This window comes from Plectropomus leopardus, chromosome 19, assembly GCF_026936395.1.
Source record: "Plectropomus leopardus strain MGB_pleo_1.0 chromosome 19, ASM2693639v1, whole genome shotgun sequence".
Classification (NCBI taxonomy): Eukaryota; Metazoa; Chordata; class Actinopteri; order Perciformes; family Serranidae; genus Plectropomus; species Plectropomus leopardus.
This window is the reverse complement of record NC_142194.1, coordinates 29,809,482-29,827,184: the sequence shown is the minus strand read 5'-3', so window position 1 is coordinate 29,827,184 and position 17,703 is coordinate 29,809,482. Positions and strand designations below refer to the sequence as shown.

General features: G+C 42.6%; 1 protein-coding gene across 6 annotated transcripts in view; it reads right to left on the bottom strand.

Annotated features, from left to right (window-relative positions):
• Positions 1-17,703, bottom strand: part of rbfox3a (RNA binding fox-1 homolog 3a) — a 939,385-nt gene that overhangs the window by 705,642 nt on the left and 216,040 nt on the right. The window lies entirely within an intron of this gene.

Here is a 17,703-nt window from a genome sequence, read left to right as displayed (position 1 = left end):
CTTTCCATGTTTTCACAGGTAAACTATGGGTTTTTTTCTCCCGTTTTTCTCTTCCTCTTAGCAGGCAGCTGCCCTCGCTTCTCTGGCTGAGATCTGAAAAGACCAGAGCAACGCGCCTGCACTCGTGCCGACAGGCTGAGCGTGGCCTGCGTAACCTCTGATTGGCTCTGAGAGCTAGGTATCCCCACGTGGGACTATGTGAGCTGAGCGGTGCATTCAAATGCAATAGGACAACCAACACTTTGCCGATGCAAAACAAATAAAGATAAATAAAATAAACAGTCTCTCTTTTTTTATTGTGCTCAAATAACTGTGTGTGTTTTTTACACCTGGCTACACTAGTATTAGGGTTATCTCCACCCTCTTGTCCAAATATCGCTGTTGCTGCTGGCTTCAAAAATCCAAGATGGCAATGACTAAAATACCAATCACAAAGCTTCAAATGGGAGTCCATGGTTGATGTCCAAGATTTTCATTGACTGCTTCTCTGCATTTCACAATTAATAACTTTAAACTCTGGAAACTGTTATTGTCAAGTTTCTTAAACACTATCTATCATACCATTGGATCATGTTTTTAGTTATCTTTAAGCTGGAAATGCCCTTGTTCTTGACTTGGTCTATTTCTATCCATTTTGTTTGTTTGTTTGTTTGTTTTTCAGTTGGTTTGGAAGAGTCTTATTGTTGTCTGAACTTTAAGTGGATGCAGCTGGACATTTCAGCCAGGCTTCCAGCTAATTTAGGTTGGTTTGGGTTTTCATGTCCTGTTCCAGCCTGTTCTCATTCCAAACTTCTAAACTTCAAGTAGCTCTGTCAGTGCTTTTGGTGTACAAGTCTGACACCAAAAGCCACTGTCTGTGTCCAGATGCAATGCGCACAGACTGCATCAAGTGATAATGCGGTCAGCCAGAACCAATGGCATTGTCATTGTAGGTCACTGTAGGCAGCGTACGGGCGCATCCACCTGCAAAAGGCACAGGCTTGACAACCAACTGGACAAAATTGCATGCGCCTGACATGCTGAAGAACAGCATCAGGTAATTACGGTGCCAATAACCACAGAATATTAAGGGTGTTGGTGTGCTTAAACGGCAGATGTGTGGGGTCATGGACAAGTCCCACAAAAAAACTGAAATTTGTGCAGGAGTTTGGAGTTCGCTTTATGGTGAATGTGTGTGTGTGTGTGTTTTTCTTTTTTTTTTTTTACACCTTGCCATGTGCCTGTTTTGCCTAAGCCTAACCATCTGTGCCTTTGGTACCTAAGTCCAACTGTCGTGACATATGGCTCTATTGCGTAAACATACGGACCATGCTGCTTCATTTCACCGCATGATCATTTGTTGATATCACTGTTAGAACATCACCGTAACAACATCACCGTGACAGCACCTCGGAGCTTAAAAAGCTGATGCACAAGGATACCTAAAACATCATAGAAGTCAGAAGTACCTAACAGAGCAGCACCATGTGATGAGTTCGGAGTGAGAATGTGTTGCCTGTTAAGCTCTCTTATCATACTGGTGTTTTGGTTTTTTTTTTGTTATTGTCAAAGTAGCTACGCAAAAGTTCAGCCTCACAACAATCAGTTATGTTACGTGTGTGTGCTTTCTTTCAAAACACAACTATGTTTTCTGTGCTCTAATTTCTGCTGGAGTTTGGATGGCAGCAATTGAGGAAGTTTTTACTGTGGCTCAAAGTCTTAACAGCACAGCATGGGGGCATTAGACGGTGAAAAATGCCTATTCTGCCATGGGAGTGTGTGTATGTGAGTGTGTCTAGGGAGTTTCCATCTGCTGAAGAGTCCTCTTACATGTCATAGCCGTGCTGCTGTTGAGATAGGAGCAAATTTAATTTAAATATCATTTCGGCAACAGAACTGTTTAGTGGCTTTTGTTATGCGACTGAACAAAGGCCTTCCTCCCCCTCGACTTCTCTACCAGAACACAACCCTCCCTTCTGTGGAGTGGAATAGCAGCATTACAGAGAGTTCCTCTGTGCCTTCAGGCCTGACACAGGCTGTGTTCGAAATCACCCCCTATCACGGATGTAGTGCACTATATAGTGTGTTCGCCATTTTGTAGTGTTGCTTGAATTCTCCGCGATTAATTTCAACCACTATGTAGTGGACGAGAAAACATCCACAATGCACCTCAAAATTGAGTGAACAAGCAAAGTACACTACTTTGTGCTCCGTATCCCACAATGCAATGCGGTCGTGTTTTGGAAGAGGAGAAGAAGGAGGCGATGGCGCCGCCAACCGCCGCTTTTGTATATAAATTTAAGTAACATTACAATATACACATTTGATGCGTGTAATACTTTAGTGGCGTGGTTTTATGCCTTTTAAGGGTTGCGAATTGTCATAACGAGCGGATTTGTTGGTGGAGAAGCATCCGGTTTGTTATTTGTATCTGCGAGCTAACGCTAACGCTAATGCTAGGGCTTGCCGCTTTAGCTAGGAGCAGACAACCGCACACCCGCTCACATCTGATCATAGCGTTTTGTTCTCTTTTCCCAATTGGCGGTGTGTTAGAAAAATAAATGCTTTTCTGTTTCTTGTTCCAAGGGACTGATGAAGATGTTGAGAAGCTTATTAAGCTTCATGTTAAGCACAACCAGCTGTTTTCCGGCTGAAGAAATGCGGTTCTGCATGGATGGGATATATTCTAGTGGTGCATATTCATCAATAAAAGAAATTTCAGAATTCATATTTGTCATTCCTGATTGAACATTACATTTGTATTTTTTAGTATGATGGTATTTATAGTTGAATAACCATGGCGCATCTGCTGACGCAACCACGTTCAGGAAATTACCGTGTAGTGTCCGAATTCTCCTCCCGTCATCGTTCCCTACATCGTGTATATGATGTAGTTCACTACATCATATACACGATGTAGTGGATAGGGAGTGAGTGAATGAGTGGATGATTTCAAGCACAGCCACACTGCTCTGTGGAATACTGCTCATATCTTGACACCATGATGTCATCACTCTGCCTTCTGACAACAGAAAAGCCTACATGTATAAGAACTGAATCTCAACGCCATAAATTTATATAGAATGCTTCTGTTTATGCTTTTTGTGTATTTTTTTGTTACTGTTCATTTCAGTATCCAGGTGAAAATGCTGGCATTTCTGCAAACCATGAATTGGTTCCATTTGTATGTTTGATATCATATCACTGATTCTAAAGTATATGAGCCGACTTTTTCATTGATGTGGAGGGGATGGTGGACGAGGTGACACTTAGGTAAGACACCTGCCAAGCTGCAGACCACTATTTGACCACCAACAACAAAACCTGTTGTGTTTTAGCAATCTGTCACCGTTTTTAAGTTTTGTAGCCACCAAATGTGGGTGTTGAGACCTGTTGCCATTTTTTCATCAAAGATAGTGCAGCAACAAGCAGTTGTGTTTAACAGAAACATCTTTTGTCTTCCAGCTGTGATTATGCCACAAAGAAACCATTTTTAAGCCAAAATGTTATCTATTTTTCAACCATAACAAATTGTTTTGTTTTTTTTCTTTTTTTGCCTAAACCTAACCATACATTAACCACAGTGCTGTTGAAATGAAAAGAGGTGTAAACTTTTAATGTATTGAACAGTGTTTTGAAGTTAATGTATGTTTGGTTTGCAGAAAACTTACAATGCCAACTTTTAATGTTGCAAAGTTCAAAGTTGCAGCAATCAAATAATTCATCATCATTTCATTACAACCTACATCACACAACAAACAGAGTCTGCCCTCCTCTGGAGTGGCATATTGGGACAAGGACAGTATCCAGTTAAATGACTTAATTGAGCTATAACTTTAGCTCCACTTCATTGTGCATGTAAACATACTGAGTGAGCAACATTGTGAGGAAAGAGAGGAGCAACAGAGGAGAAACAGGTTTCACAGTTTGGCACGGTGTATTGAATAAAATTAAAAATTAATGCATTCTATTAAGGTTATGTTTATTTTCCTGAAACCAAAGACATCAGCACTTCTACACTCTATTTCATAGTTGTACATTATATGTGTGTTTATTTACACTGCATTTACCTGCCAGTGCCTCAAACATATTAGACTTACACTCTGCAAAGCCAAAAGATGTTTAAAAGTGAAAAGTGGTCATCAGACAATCCAACTGGAAATTAAGTCTTTTCCTTCCTGCTCACTAAGGTCAGACATGAACATAACAGCACAAAAAGCAGCAGCAAAAACTTCACTAGGCACCGCACCTCCCAGACATGTATCACTTCATTAATATTTCAACACAGGCATTTTGATCATGTTCTCCCTCCATGCCTCTCTGCCAGTCAACGGCCTAATTGACCCAACATCTGACAGCCTGCTCAAAGCACTCGAAACACTAAACAGCCGACAAAGAAAACTCCCTTAGACCTTCCCATCACTGTCTCTCCCTCTTGAATCTAGATTTAGGGATTCAAAAATCCCCAAAGCTTTACTAATATGACCCACATTAACATTTCCCCCATGGTGTCGTCCTCACAGTGCGAGGGGTTGATTGGGTTTAATCATGTGCTGTGTGAAGAGCGCTCCCGGGCTTCAGTGTTCAAACATGTTGGCAGATGACAGACAGTAGGTGTAAAATGGAAATATCAGTGTGATAACGGGAGCTAATGGGAGCCGTATTGATCTGACATGACAAGGGCAATGTGACAGAACGGAGATACACAATCAGTCATTCAAATCCACCACAATGTGCCCCATCCAGACTCAAGACCTCACTGCACAGTGGGGGAGCATGCACGTGTCTGTGCCTCGCTTCATAAACTATGAGGGGCCATGAGGGACAATATTCAGAATAACCTCTCACATTCACATATGAAACCAATATCATTCACACACACAACTGAAAACCACACACACACAACTGAAATGCTCTCACAAACACAACTGAAAACCATTCACACACACGCAACTGAAATGCTCTCACAAACACAACTAAAAACCATACATGCACACAACTGAAAACCAAACACACACACACACAACTGAAAACCATTCACACAGACAATGAAAACCACACACGCACACAACTGAAAACCATACACGCACAAAACTGAAAACCTCACACACACACACACACTGGAGAAATGATTCCATAAAAACAGCAGAAAATTTCAATAGAACCGGAACACATTTCAGTAGAAAACTGGAAGGCGGAGTTATACAGGGAAGTGTAAATGGGGGGAAATCGCACGGATGTCTTCCCAACAACCTACAAATAATTTCGTTGAGGCAGCGACTTTACTCAACACCATTTTGGCCTTACTGAGACCATAAGAGCAATGACAAATGCAACAACATTCGGGCAGCAACCAGTCATTGCAACTCTGAGTGCAGAAACACTGGATAACCACTTGGCATCCCTTTTTCATCAGGCCAACACAACATGCTGCGTCCAGCTACAGCTCTGGTCAGAAGAAGATAGCCCCTCAGAAAGCGTCCCGTTACCATATTAACTCACTTACCGGCATACTTGCATGCATAGCGAGAGAGGACAGGAAGGAGAAGAAAAGACTTAAATTACAGCATGACAGAGAATAAACTGCTGTATAATAATTGTGTGGATATTTCAAACCTTTCCCCAGATGATCGGAATGACTCGTTTCACTGTGCTGACCTGTCTCGTCAGTGTGCTGCCAATAACCTTCTTTCACTGCAGTGTTTTCAGTTATGTATCCTATCATTTTGACAACACTGTAGTGATCATGTGGTTAGGTTAAGGCACAAAAACACCTGGCTATTGTTATGAAAAGATCATGTTTTGGCTTGAAATCGTTGGCTTTGGTCACACAATCTCTGCTGGGAACACAGTGTGAGAAAAGTTCACATTCATATCTGGGAAATCATGGATGTTTGACATACATCTTCACCCCAGCAGCACAGAAGACCTCTACAATAAGCACAGTTTCAAGGTGGACACCCAATATTAGTGTCATCACCTCAGTGTCTTTCCAAATGTCTCCCCTTCTGTTCCTGAGATACAATGTTGACTGATGACCAGAGAAATGTTTTTGTAGAACATTTTATTGCCACAGTGGAGCTGACCTTTGACCTTTTGGATAAAAAATATCAGTACTAACTCTAACCTACAAAAATATGTCATGTAAGGTCACAGTGACTTTGACCTTTAAACTTTGACCAAGTCAGAGTGGACATTTGTGCCAAGTTGGAGGAAACTTCCTTCTTGGCTTCTTCAGATTTTGCATTTAGAGGACTGAAACGGACGCAAGGCCCCAGTGACCTGACTTTTGAACACCAAAATCCAATCAGTTTATCTTTAAGTCCAAGTGGATATCTGCATAAAATCTGAAGGAATGTCCTCACGGTGTTCCTAAGATCCTGCGTTCACACGAATGAGTCAGATAAAAGGTCACAGTGATCTTGACCTTTGACCCCCAACATCTAATCAGTTCATCATTAAATGAATGCTATGGTCAGATGTTTAAGAATTCCCTCAAGGTGTTCACACATTCATAAGAATGACCTGAAAAATAAAAATGTAATGACTTTGGCTATGACTATCACTGGCACAGTGACACACAAGAAAAACTGTTACCAACACAGCAAGGACTCTATGAAACAACTGGTTTTGTTGTTTGTTGGTGTAGAACAGTGCTGGGAGCTTTTGCATGGTAGAGCTGATGCACTGATGTGCAAGACTGGGTGTATAAGGGTGGGTGTAACATTACGGATTACTTTTAGTTTAGATGTTTACATCAATTTTTGGCATATTTAGGGCCAACACTAATAAAACCATCAGACTTGAATATTGTGCTTTCTGAAAAGTGACTTAGGTATCAAACCACTTTTTTGTTGTTTTTTTTAGCACAAATAACATTCGTTTTCTTACCATTCAACCGTGTTAGTTGCAAAGGCTATCAATAGTGTCTTGACAACCTGACAATATGTGACGGCAAACGCAATGACTGCAAACCTGATGCACTGTGACATCCGCTTAGAGCTGCTGTGACACCAGCTATTACAAGCACCAACACATGATTTATGGTGGGGACTTAAAGTTCACTTAGGGAGACATAAACAGCATGCAAATAAATGCCACACAGCAATGGCATTGTCAAAAGGATACAAGAAACTACACGCCCCATGCCAATCACCAATTAGGATCAATGTCCTTTCAGATAAATGGGGTATGATCGGGTCAGGAGTGTTTATAGCCATGTCTGCAGGAGGAAGGTGACATTTGCAAACAGTGAGTACGGACTGAGGATGGACCATGAAAAATGGATACACTAATGTAGTTTTGTGGGAATGGAGCGATGATGCTTGACAAACTGTGTTTAACATGTCATAGCAGCATCAGTCAGCAATTAGCACAGTGACATTAGAATGATCAGGGGTGTCTGTGTTGCACCAGCCACTTTCATCAAAGTTGTGGCTTGAACAGACATATGTAAATGAACATATTTTGTCTTGTCCCTGTTTTTTTTTACATGCTTCACAAGTGGGCTACAAAGACACCTCACAGTGTGTGTGCAGGGAGACTGCAACAGGTGAGCAGTGCCTTATTGGCCTTTATGGGATCTGACAGTGGAGAGATGACAGGGCATGAAGAGAGAGAGACTGGGAAGATATGCAACAGGACTTGAACCAAGGAAGTTGCAGCTGATGGTCAGTACATTAGAGCCGTGGCTCGCCAATTTTTTTACACGTCGCATGTGTTTGTTAGTAAAAACAGACACTGAAATTGGTGTTTAGATTATTACATTGACTCTATAAAACCTTTTACTGCAGTTTAAAAGTCTCTCAGAGGAAGTCTGTTTTACTCCAACCCTCCTGCTTCCATTGCAAAATAAAAGCCCTCTGACAACGTGTCTGTGGACAGAATCCCTTCAGTCGCTGACACAAGGCATTTTATTTTGAAACATTTGCAGGACTGTGTTGTCGCCAATGCAGGAGCTTGTGTAACCCTTATTACGATTGTGACGGCCTCACTAATCTGTGCCTCTCTCCTCAGCTCCTTCCTTTGCTGCAGCCCCAGAGTAGTTGGGCCGTCTAAATGGCTGGCCACACCTATAGGCGGGGCCTACCTCTATAAAAGGGCTGCTGGAGTCATTCTGCTCTCTCTCTGGTGGTTGAGCAGCTGACGCCACATGGCCGACATGGTTTAGTTAGTTTGGTTTGTTCTTTGTTCTCTGTTGCGCACACACACACACACACACACACACACACCTCATCTCAGCATCTGAGATTCAACAATCTCAGTATCACTACTTACGATGACAGTCAACATACAACATCACACAACTTTGTCAGTGCTAGATAATCATTAGGTGCTGGGTTTTGGACCTTCTGACTTAATTTACCCCAAAGGGCAAAGCGGAGAAGAGTCAGGTTAAGTGCCTAGGTGTTCTCGGAACAAATGAGTTTTCAATTGTCTCTTAAAAGTAGAAAGGGACTCAGCAGAACGCACAGAGTTTGGAAGTTTGTTCCACCATTTGGGAACAACAGAAGAGAAGAGTCTGGCTAGAGATTTAGAGCCGTGCTGGGGTGGAAGCACCAGGCGTCTTTCGCATGCAGAGCGTAGTGGGCGAGAAGGAGAGTAGACCTGCATCAGGGATTCCAGGTAGGCTGGAGCAGTTCTTGTGATTGTTTTGTAAGCCAAGAGAAGTGCTTTGAATTTGATTCTGGCTGCCACTGGAAGCCAGTGAAGAGAAATTAGCAGCGGGGTGACATGTGCTCTTTTGGGCTGGTTGAAGACCAGACGTGCTGCTGCATTCTGGATCATCTGAAGAGGTTTGAATGAGCATGCAGGGAGGCCTGCCAGAAGAGAGTTGCAGTAGTCAATGCGTGAGATCACAAGAGCCTGAACCAGAAGCTGTGTGGCCTGTTGAGTCAGGAAGGGTCTGATCTTCCTGATGTTGTAGAGGGCATAACGGCAAGACCGAGAAACTGAGGCCACATGAACCTTAAAGGTCAGCTGGTCATCAATCATGACACCCAGGTTTCTGGTTGAGTTTGTGGGCACAAGTAGGCTCGAGTCAAGTTGGACACTGATCTGAGGCTGAACAGATGGACAAGCTGGAAAGACCATGAGTTCGGTCTTAGACAGATTTAGCTGAAGGTGGCGTTCCTTCATCCATGTGGAGATATCAGCCAGTCACGCTGATATCTGAGCTGAGACCGTTCTGTCATCAGGTGGAAAGGAGAGGAAGAGCTGAGTGTCATCAGCATTGCAGTGGTAGGAGAAACCGTGGGAGCGGATCACTGCACCGAGTGAGGTGGTGTACAGAGAGAAGAGTAGGGGACCAAGCACCGACCCCTGAGGAACCCCTGTTGATAGGCCATGTGACCTAGACACCTCTCCTCGCCATGACACTCTGAAGGATCTGCCTGTGAGGTAGGACTTGAACCACCATAGGACAGAACCTGAGATGCCGAGCTCAGAGAGTATGGAGAGGAGGATTTGATGGTTCACCGTGTCAAAGGCAGCAGACAGGTCCAGCAGCAGTAGGACAGAGGATTGACCAGCCGCTCGAGCCAGTCTCAGTGACTCAGTGACTGACAGGAGTGCAGTCTCAATGGAATGGTCACACCTGAAGCCAGACTGAAAGGAGTCAAGTAGGTTGTTGTTCCGCAAGTGTTCAGTTAAACACTGCGCGCTCCAGTATTTTCGACAGAAATGGTAGAAGTGAGACTGGACTGTAGTTTTCAACCTGGGCGGGGTTGAGATTAGGCTTTTTGAGCAGTGGGGTGACATGTGCTTGCTTAAAAGTAGCAGGAAAAGTGCCAGTTTTTAGGGAGGAATTGACAATGTGTGTGTGATTGCAGGTTTGATAGTAGGCAGGATGGTCTGCAGGATGCGGGTGGGTATTGGATCGAGAGGACATGTTGTAGGTTTTGAGCTCAGAAGAAGTCTGGAGACCTCATCCTCGGTCAGAGGAGTGAAAGAGCAGAGTGAAGCAGCAGTAGTGGATTTGAGCTGACTGGGCCCATCAGGCTCAGAGAACTGGTTGCTGATTGCAGCCACCTTTTCAGTGAAAAAGGAGGAGAACATGTCTAGAGTCAGTGTAAGGGAAGGCTGAGCAGCTGGAGGAGAAAGCAAGGAGTTAAACACCATAAACAGTTTTCTGGAGTCAGTAGCAGCACAGATCTTGTTCTGATAGAAGGCTTTCTTAGCGGACTGCAAGGAAGAGGTAGAGGAAGCAAGTTTCTGTTTGTATGAGGACAAATCAGTGGGTTCTTGGGATTTACGCCACTTTCTTTCTGCTGCCCTGAGTCCAGTTCTTTGTTCTCTCAGGACTTCAGAGAGCCATGGACTTGTTTTTTCTTGGCTGGTTTGGACACCAGGGGGCAGAGTTTGTCCAGAGAGGATGCCAGAGAGGAACAGAGTGTTTCTGTAGCCTCATTAACAGAAAGTGAGGAGAAGTGTGAGTGGTCAGGCATGGCAGAGCTCACCTCATCAGACAGCTGTGCTGCTGTGAGGGACTTATGGTTTCTTATTTTCCTTTTAATTATGTTCAGTTAAATAAACATCTCCTTATTCTCTGGCAAACTTTGTGTGGACTCTCTCTTTGTTGCAAACCAGTGAGCCAGGTTTGTAACATGATGTTATAACATGAGTACAGGTAAGTAATGGTGAATGCTAAGAGATGGACCAGTAACAGAAGACTATCAGGTAGTGAGAGCCCTGGTGGTTGAGCAATCAAAAGACACAGGCAATGGTTTAAGGTTTTTTTGTGTGGCCACTTGTTATTATTAACCAATAACATAATGAAAAAACAGTTGTTGCAAGGCATTCAATGAAAAATAACAAACTAAAATAATAAAGCCGGCAAAAGAAAAACCCAAAAGTCCCAAAGTTACCATTGGGGCCCTTGTTTCTTCAGATCTGTGTCAAGTGTATCAGTGTATCAGTGTATGTTTGTTCTATCCTACCACACAGTCCGTGAGAAAGGGGGAAGGAAGAACGCTGCTGCTCGTGTTAGAACGCTGCTGCTCGTGTTTTAACGGGAAGCAAGAAAAGGGATCATATTTCTCCTGTTTTAGCTTCTCTGCACTGGCTCCCTGTGAAATCCAGGATTGAATTTAAAATCCTCCTCCTTACTTACAAAGCTCTAAATGGTCAGGCTCCATCCTATCTGTCACAGCTCATAGTTCCTTACCAACCCTCAAGATCACTGCGCTCTGAAAACGCAGGGTTACTTGTGGTTCCCAAAATTTCCAAAAGTAGGTTAGGAACCAGAGCCTTCAGCTACCACACTCCTCTCCTATGGAACCATCTTCCATTTTCGGTCAGGGAGGCAGACACCGTTTCAACTTTTAAGGGTAGACTTAAGACCTTCCTCTTTGATAAAGCTTATAATTAGGGCTGGCTCAGGTTGCCTGGACCAGCCCATAGTTAGGCTGACATAGGTTTAACCTGCCGGGGGACTTCCTCTGATATGCTGAGCTCCTTTCCTTCTCTCAATGCTGCCATCAGAAATCATGCATGTCTGTTTACTGCATTGCCATGTGCAAGCTTAACTTAGCTCTGTGATAGCCATGTGGTACTCTCACTACCTGGGGCTCGCGATTACAGAGCCTGGGTCTGTTGAACTGCACTACGCTAATCCTGTTGCCTCTCGGGAGCGTTCCTGCTCCCTTGTTTCCTAGTTTCCCTGGATCCTGGCCGTAACCTTGACTGTGCCTGACCGTGGTGATAGCTGTGCTGATGCTGCGACCCTGCCTTTGGTTGTGCTCGTGCTGTGGCTGTACTGATTCTGTGCCCCCCGCTCGCCCTGATCGTGGTCTGGTCCTGGTTGCGCCGATGCTGTGATCTTGCCTTTGGACAACTCCCTTTCACATATGCATGAGACTGTTATCATCTCTATCAACATCATCATAGAGAGCAATTACTAATTTCACACCTACCATTATTGTAATATGACATGCATCTGTTTCTATTGTTCTGTGCCCCCCCCCCCCTCTTTCTCTTTCCTTTTTTGCCATGATTGTATTTCACTTGCTATTTACGACATCTATTGCTCGTCTGTCCGTCCTGGAAGAGGGATCCCTCACTATCCTCTACCGCTCTTCCTGAGGTTTCTTCCTCTTTTTTTTCCCCGTTACAGGGGTTCTTTTTGGGGAGTTTTTCCTTGGGTGATGTGAGGGTCTAAGGGCAGAGGGATGTCGTACACTGTAAAGCCCTCTGAGGCAAACCTTGATTTGTGATAATGGGCTATATAAATAAAACTGACTTGACTTGACTTGACTTGAAGGAATTCTTCTCCACTCTCAGAGTTCAATATCAGTAGTTTCAATGCGGCTCGCCACCCAGCTCACGCTGGGAATCTACGGATCTGGGATCTGGAAACAATCTCTGGATCTCTGGAAACTTCACACGAAACCAGATGAAGCTCTCCACTAGACGGTGGGATGTGGCTGGGACGTCATCTAATGATGTCACAAGGGGAAAAAAAAACTGACCTACAAAGAGGTCAAAGGAAATCCCAATAGCATGTTGATTATCACCGAACAATAATAATGCTTCACATTAATTGGGTCAAATCAAGCTCTCAAAAGGTTCAGTTGTACAACAAAATCTTCAGTTCAAATATTAGCTTGCAGTTGTGTAACCATAAACACATTTAAAGTGCATTTAATAATTAAATGCAAGTATAACTACATTAATAACTGTTTAAAGACCTTAACCAGTCTTTATTACATTAACAACTAGGAAAATATCATTTTTCAAAAACAAAAAAAAATATTGCATAGTACCCTTTAATTTTTGTAGAAAACTGCATTAAATTCAGAGAAACTCATGGTAACTTAGAGGCATTAAGGCCTACTGTGCTTATATCTCCCCTTGCACCGGTAACAATGAGAAACTGCACCAAACATTCACCTCTGCATTTACCATAAGCACACAGACACACACACAACTTCATCCGGAATTACTACAACTCAGTTTGGAACATTATTTTCATGTCTTACCCCGTGGATGGCAACAGGTTTACTCGCGGTTTTGGATCAGGTAGCACATGAGGCAGCAGAGGTAAACATGACCGCAGAACCGGAAGAGAAGACCGGACGTGACCCTACGGGGTTGATCACCTGAGCCAAGAGGGATTCACTGATTGGGTTGTTCTACGTAGCCCTCTGCAGCAACTCTCTTTTTTTTCCTTTTTTCTCTCTATTTCTCATTTTCTCCATTTTAACCACTTTTAACTCAGATTTTAACAGTTGTTGGTGCATATAAATTAATTTCAATGATATTTCAAAAATAAAACAAACTATTTATGAATCATCTATTTATTCCAAAATAAAATGAACTGCTTTTAGAATTTTTAATGACTTTTTCATTAAATTGTTTCTTTCACAAATAAAAGGAATTATTTTAAAGGAATAGTTTCAACAAAATAATGTCACTTTATAGCCAGGCTACACTTGCAAGACTTTATAAATGAGTGAATTTTGTGCTGTCACTAGAATACAACACTCTTAACAGCACACAGCAAACCCGCATGAATGAACACCACAAGCATGAAACACCCCGCAGTTCGGCGGGTATGCTGTCATGCACTGCTGACGCGTGCTGTGTGAAACGGGCCTAACAAAACTTTTGTGCTCCATGTGCAGGAAGTGCCCAACCTAGAAAACAGGATGTCAATCAAATGTCCTGTAAGAGTCTGCTGTTGTTGTTGTTGTTGTAATTGGTGGTGGTGTTGTTGATGTTGTTGACAGCTCACACATTATGTCTAATTCCCTTCATTCCCATAACCATAACATAGTAAAAACAACACTATCTGTTGACATAAATATACACTCTGATGCCATTTTTTTTTCAAGCTGGAAGCTACTGTGGGGCTTGATCACCAATCAAATGAGAACTACGCTCCTCACTTTGTAATTACTCGAACACACTCTGCCCTGCTGCTAAATACACACACACACACAAACTCACACACACATAATGAGAGAGTAATTAGTAGAATGTGCCCTGCCCTGTTGTTTAATCAGAGAGAAGACCCTGTTTGACCGTCCACCTCTCATCATCCCACAGTCATAATCAAAAAGCAAGAGACACAATCAGCATGTGCTGAAAGATTCTCTCTTTCTCTCTCTCTCTCTCTCTCTCTCACACGCATGCACACACACACACACACACACATTAAATTCCACATCGTCTGTACAATACAGTCTCCTTCATAAGCAAAACCATTAAAACAAATTTGGCAAAACACCTGTATGTAACTCAGTAAAATAGTGTGTGTGTGTGTGTGTGTGTGTGTGTGTGTGTGTGTGTGTGTGTGAGAGAGAGAAAGGGCATGTCTGTGTGTGTGTGTGTGTGTCTCAGCAGGCTGTGTGTGTCTTATTACTTTCTATCGGTAACAGCATGATGGCTAAACACCTGCTAAGTCCTGACCTCCATGTACCTGTCACTGCAAAACAAGCTGTTCTCTCCCTCTCCACCATCCTCCACTCCTCCTACTTGTTACCTCACTTGCTCTCTTTCTCCCCTCCTTTTCCTCCTCTCATAACAGGCCTGCCAGTCGTTCTCATCTCTTCCTTTTGATCCCTCGTTCCCTCTCTGGTGTATGTCCTTCTCTGCTCCATCTGTTCTTGGCTATGTAACTGAGGGATCATTCTCTACAGCCTCTCTACCCCTCCAGGCTTTTTTCCTCCCATTTCAATTTTATTCTTTTTATTTTATTATACGTTTTTGATTATTTGATCTGTAGTTTTTTTTAATGCCCTTTGAACCCAAATAATGACCAGCTTGGAATGTAAATTCTCAAATAAACTCTAAAATGCAGGTTTGGTCTAAAAAGTACACCTAAAGAAATGGGATAACTAGCATAATAACCTCAAAGACATATGCCTCTGCAAGCCAGTCAAGTTAACTGTTTACATCCATGTCTGTGAAAACATAGATGCTTCAAACCAACATGATCTCATTCCAACTCGTCACATAATGCTGCTCTGTCAGTGACCCTCTGTGTCTACTTATGATGTTTTAGGTATCCTTATGCATCAGCTGTTTACGCTCCGGGCCACCGTTACCTTGATATCAACAAATGCACATGGATGGATGATGCTGCATAGTTCTTATGTTCCCACAACAGCACATAGCAACCAACATGGACTATCACCATGGTTAGGATTATGCAACAAAGTTGCAGATGGTAAGGTTTAGGCAAAAGAGGCACATGGTAAGGTGTAGAGAAAAAAACCCACTCATATTTACACCAGAGGCGAACTCCAGACTCCCACTGTTTGTAGGACCCATCCCTCACCACACCTGTCCAGCCTATAAGCATGCTTGCACTTTAGATATTAATTGGTTACTGGCTGCATTATTACCTGACTCTGTCCTTCAGCATTTCATGTGCACACAACCTGTTCAGTCCAGTGATGCTGCCCATGCAAGTTGCATGTGGATGCACCCAGTGCTGTCCAGCTGTCTGCCGGCGAATAAAAACAACACCACTGGTTCTGTCCAGCCGCATTTCAGGAGGACACAGAAAGTGTCCAATGTAGAGCATCTCTACTCGAAGAGTAGATGTATCTGATGCGTTCGGAGTGAGAATTGCAGAAACATGGTAAATGGTCTGCACTTGTAAAGCACTTGTCTAAGATTCTGACCACTCAAAGTGCTTTTAAGGTCCAGACACATGGCCAAAAAGTTACACATGAACACTTCAAACCCACTGCCAACCAGCTTGTATGTTCTTGTGGGAGGAAATACCCCTCCACACCTGCAGAAAGTGGTCATCTACAGACTGTCTTGATGCTAGTTAGCCAGTAAACAAATTGAACTTGTCCTGCAATACTTGAATTTTGCAGTCTTTAACTAAGACTATCTTTCCCTTAACCCAGAGCTTTGAGTGCCAAAACAGACCCATAAAAAAAACTAAATCATGCTTAACATTCACTGAATTAGTTTAGGAAGGAAACTTTGCAATTTGCTCGTTAACTTAATTAACAATTTTCCTTCAATGCTGTGTAATCCAGGCAGCAATTCTGTCAAAACATATTTATTATTGTAAATTAAAATCATATATGAACAGGCTGACACCACACATGGATGTAAATCTGCCGTTCTTACATGTCCTCATTAAAACTTAAAGTGATAGTGTTTCTATTAACACAGATGTATTTGTGTGTATTGAGCTCAATATCTCCCATGTATCCAAATAAGTTTCATTTGCATAAACCACTATTTATAATTTTGTTCAAGCAAATAAAAAATAAGAAAAGCAGTTTTCCAGAGTTATAAAACGGAACAACACACATGCAACCAGCTGTGTTTCCTTCAGTAAAGAGGGGATTGCTGTATTGTGTGAATTTACCCTCTCTGTCTCCCTCTACACAGAGCCTTTGATGCTGATCCGATATGTATTTTCCTCACAATGCCTCAGCATATTCTGACATCTGATAGTTACATAACCATAAAAACAGGCAAGCGAGGTGTCCTCACTTTTGCTCTCTCTCACTGGCTCTATACACACACTTCCACACACACCCCTACACACACACACACAGCTCTTGAGTATGACAGAGGGTAGGGGAGAGTGGAGCAACCCACAGAGGTCTATTTCCATTTCTGGGCTCTCCCTAACATTCTCAGAGGAGAAAGAGATAGATAGAGAGAGAGAGAGAGAGAGAGAGAGAGAGAGAGAGAGATGGCACAAAAACTGAAGGAACAAATTCAGGAGAGAAAACAGAGCATGGAGTTACAAAAAAAGAAAAGCCTGTAGGAAGAAAAAGAAGTTGCCATATTTAGTGCGGGGTTTAGTGGAACTATGGTTTGGGTTTCCTGTCAGCACAGCCTGGATTAGCCTGCTGTTCCTCTTCTTAAAAAAGCCTGCTGCTAGACCAATCTTTCATTTCCACATTTCATGTTGCTTTCACTCACTCTGAAGTAAAGCCAGGAGATGCCTTCACCTGCTCAAAAGCATTGAACAGTGCAAACACTGATGACGTGTTTGTGTTTGTGCGTGGAAGTTGATTCTTGCTTTTTCTCCACTTAAAGCTTTCAGACCTCTTTATCTTCCTCAGGGAAAGGAGTCATCTTTTGATCTAAGCATTTACTTTGGTCATTTCAATTTGTCACTGAATTTATTTTGGGTAATGGAGTAGTGCTGTTGAAACACAAAGAAACTTAAAGTTTCCACGTGTCACCTCCATAATAATGTACAAAGTTACTATCCATGATTTGCAGAAATGTACAGATTTCACCCAAACGCCAACATTTTTTTTTTTTTTACCGTTTCATCATCATCTAAACACCCATATGAAGATATAGTTATCAGTACATTTCAAGTGTGTGTATGTAATTATTGACATCCACACAAGGTACAGCATTGAATTCTGTCCTTTTTTGTTGTCTTTTCTTTCCTCGTCCCTTTGATCCTTCATGTGCACTTTCTCTTTCCAAAACTGGATTTCTGCAACTGAGACCTGCCCACTTACTGGATCCAGAGGGGAATTTGTTTGTTTGGAGGGCCCTGTGTCTTGTTTTGTTTGCTTGCTCATGCATATGTTTACATAATTATTACATATGTATCTTTGTGCATTTGATACTTCTGTCTGGACCTTTACTGTTACTATAAGCATGACAGTCACGTGTCCACAAACTCTGCCATTGCTCAGGGTTGGGGAATATAAATGATGTGTATGTGTGTGGATGTGTCTGTGTGGAAGTTTGTAAGAGTGTGAGAGGAAAAGAGAGAGTCCA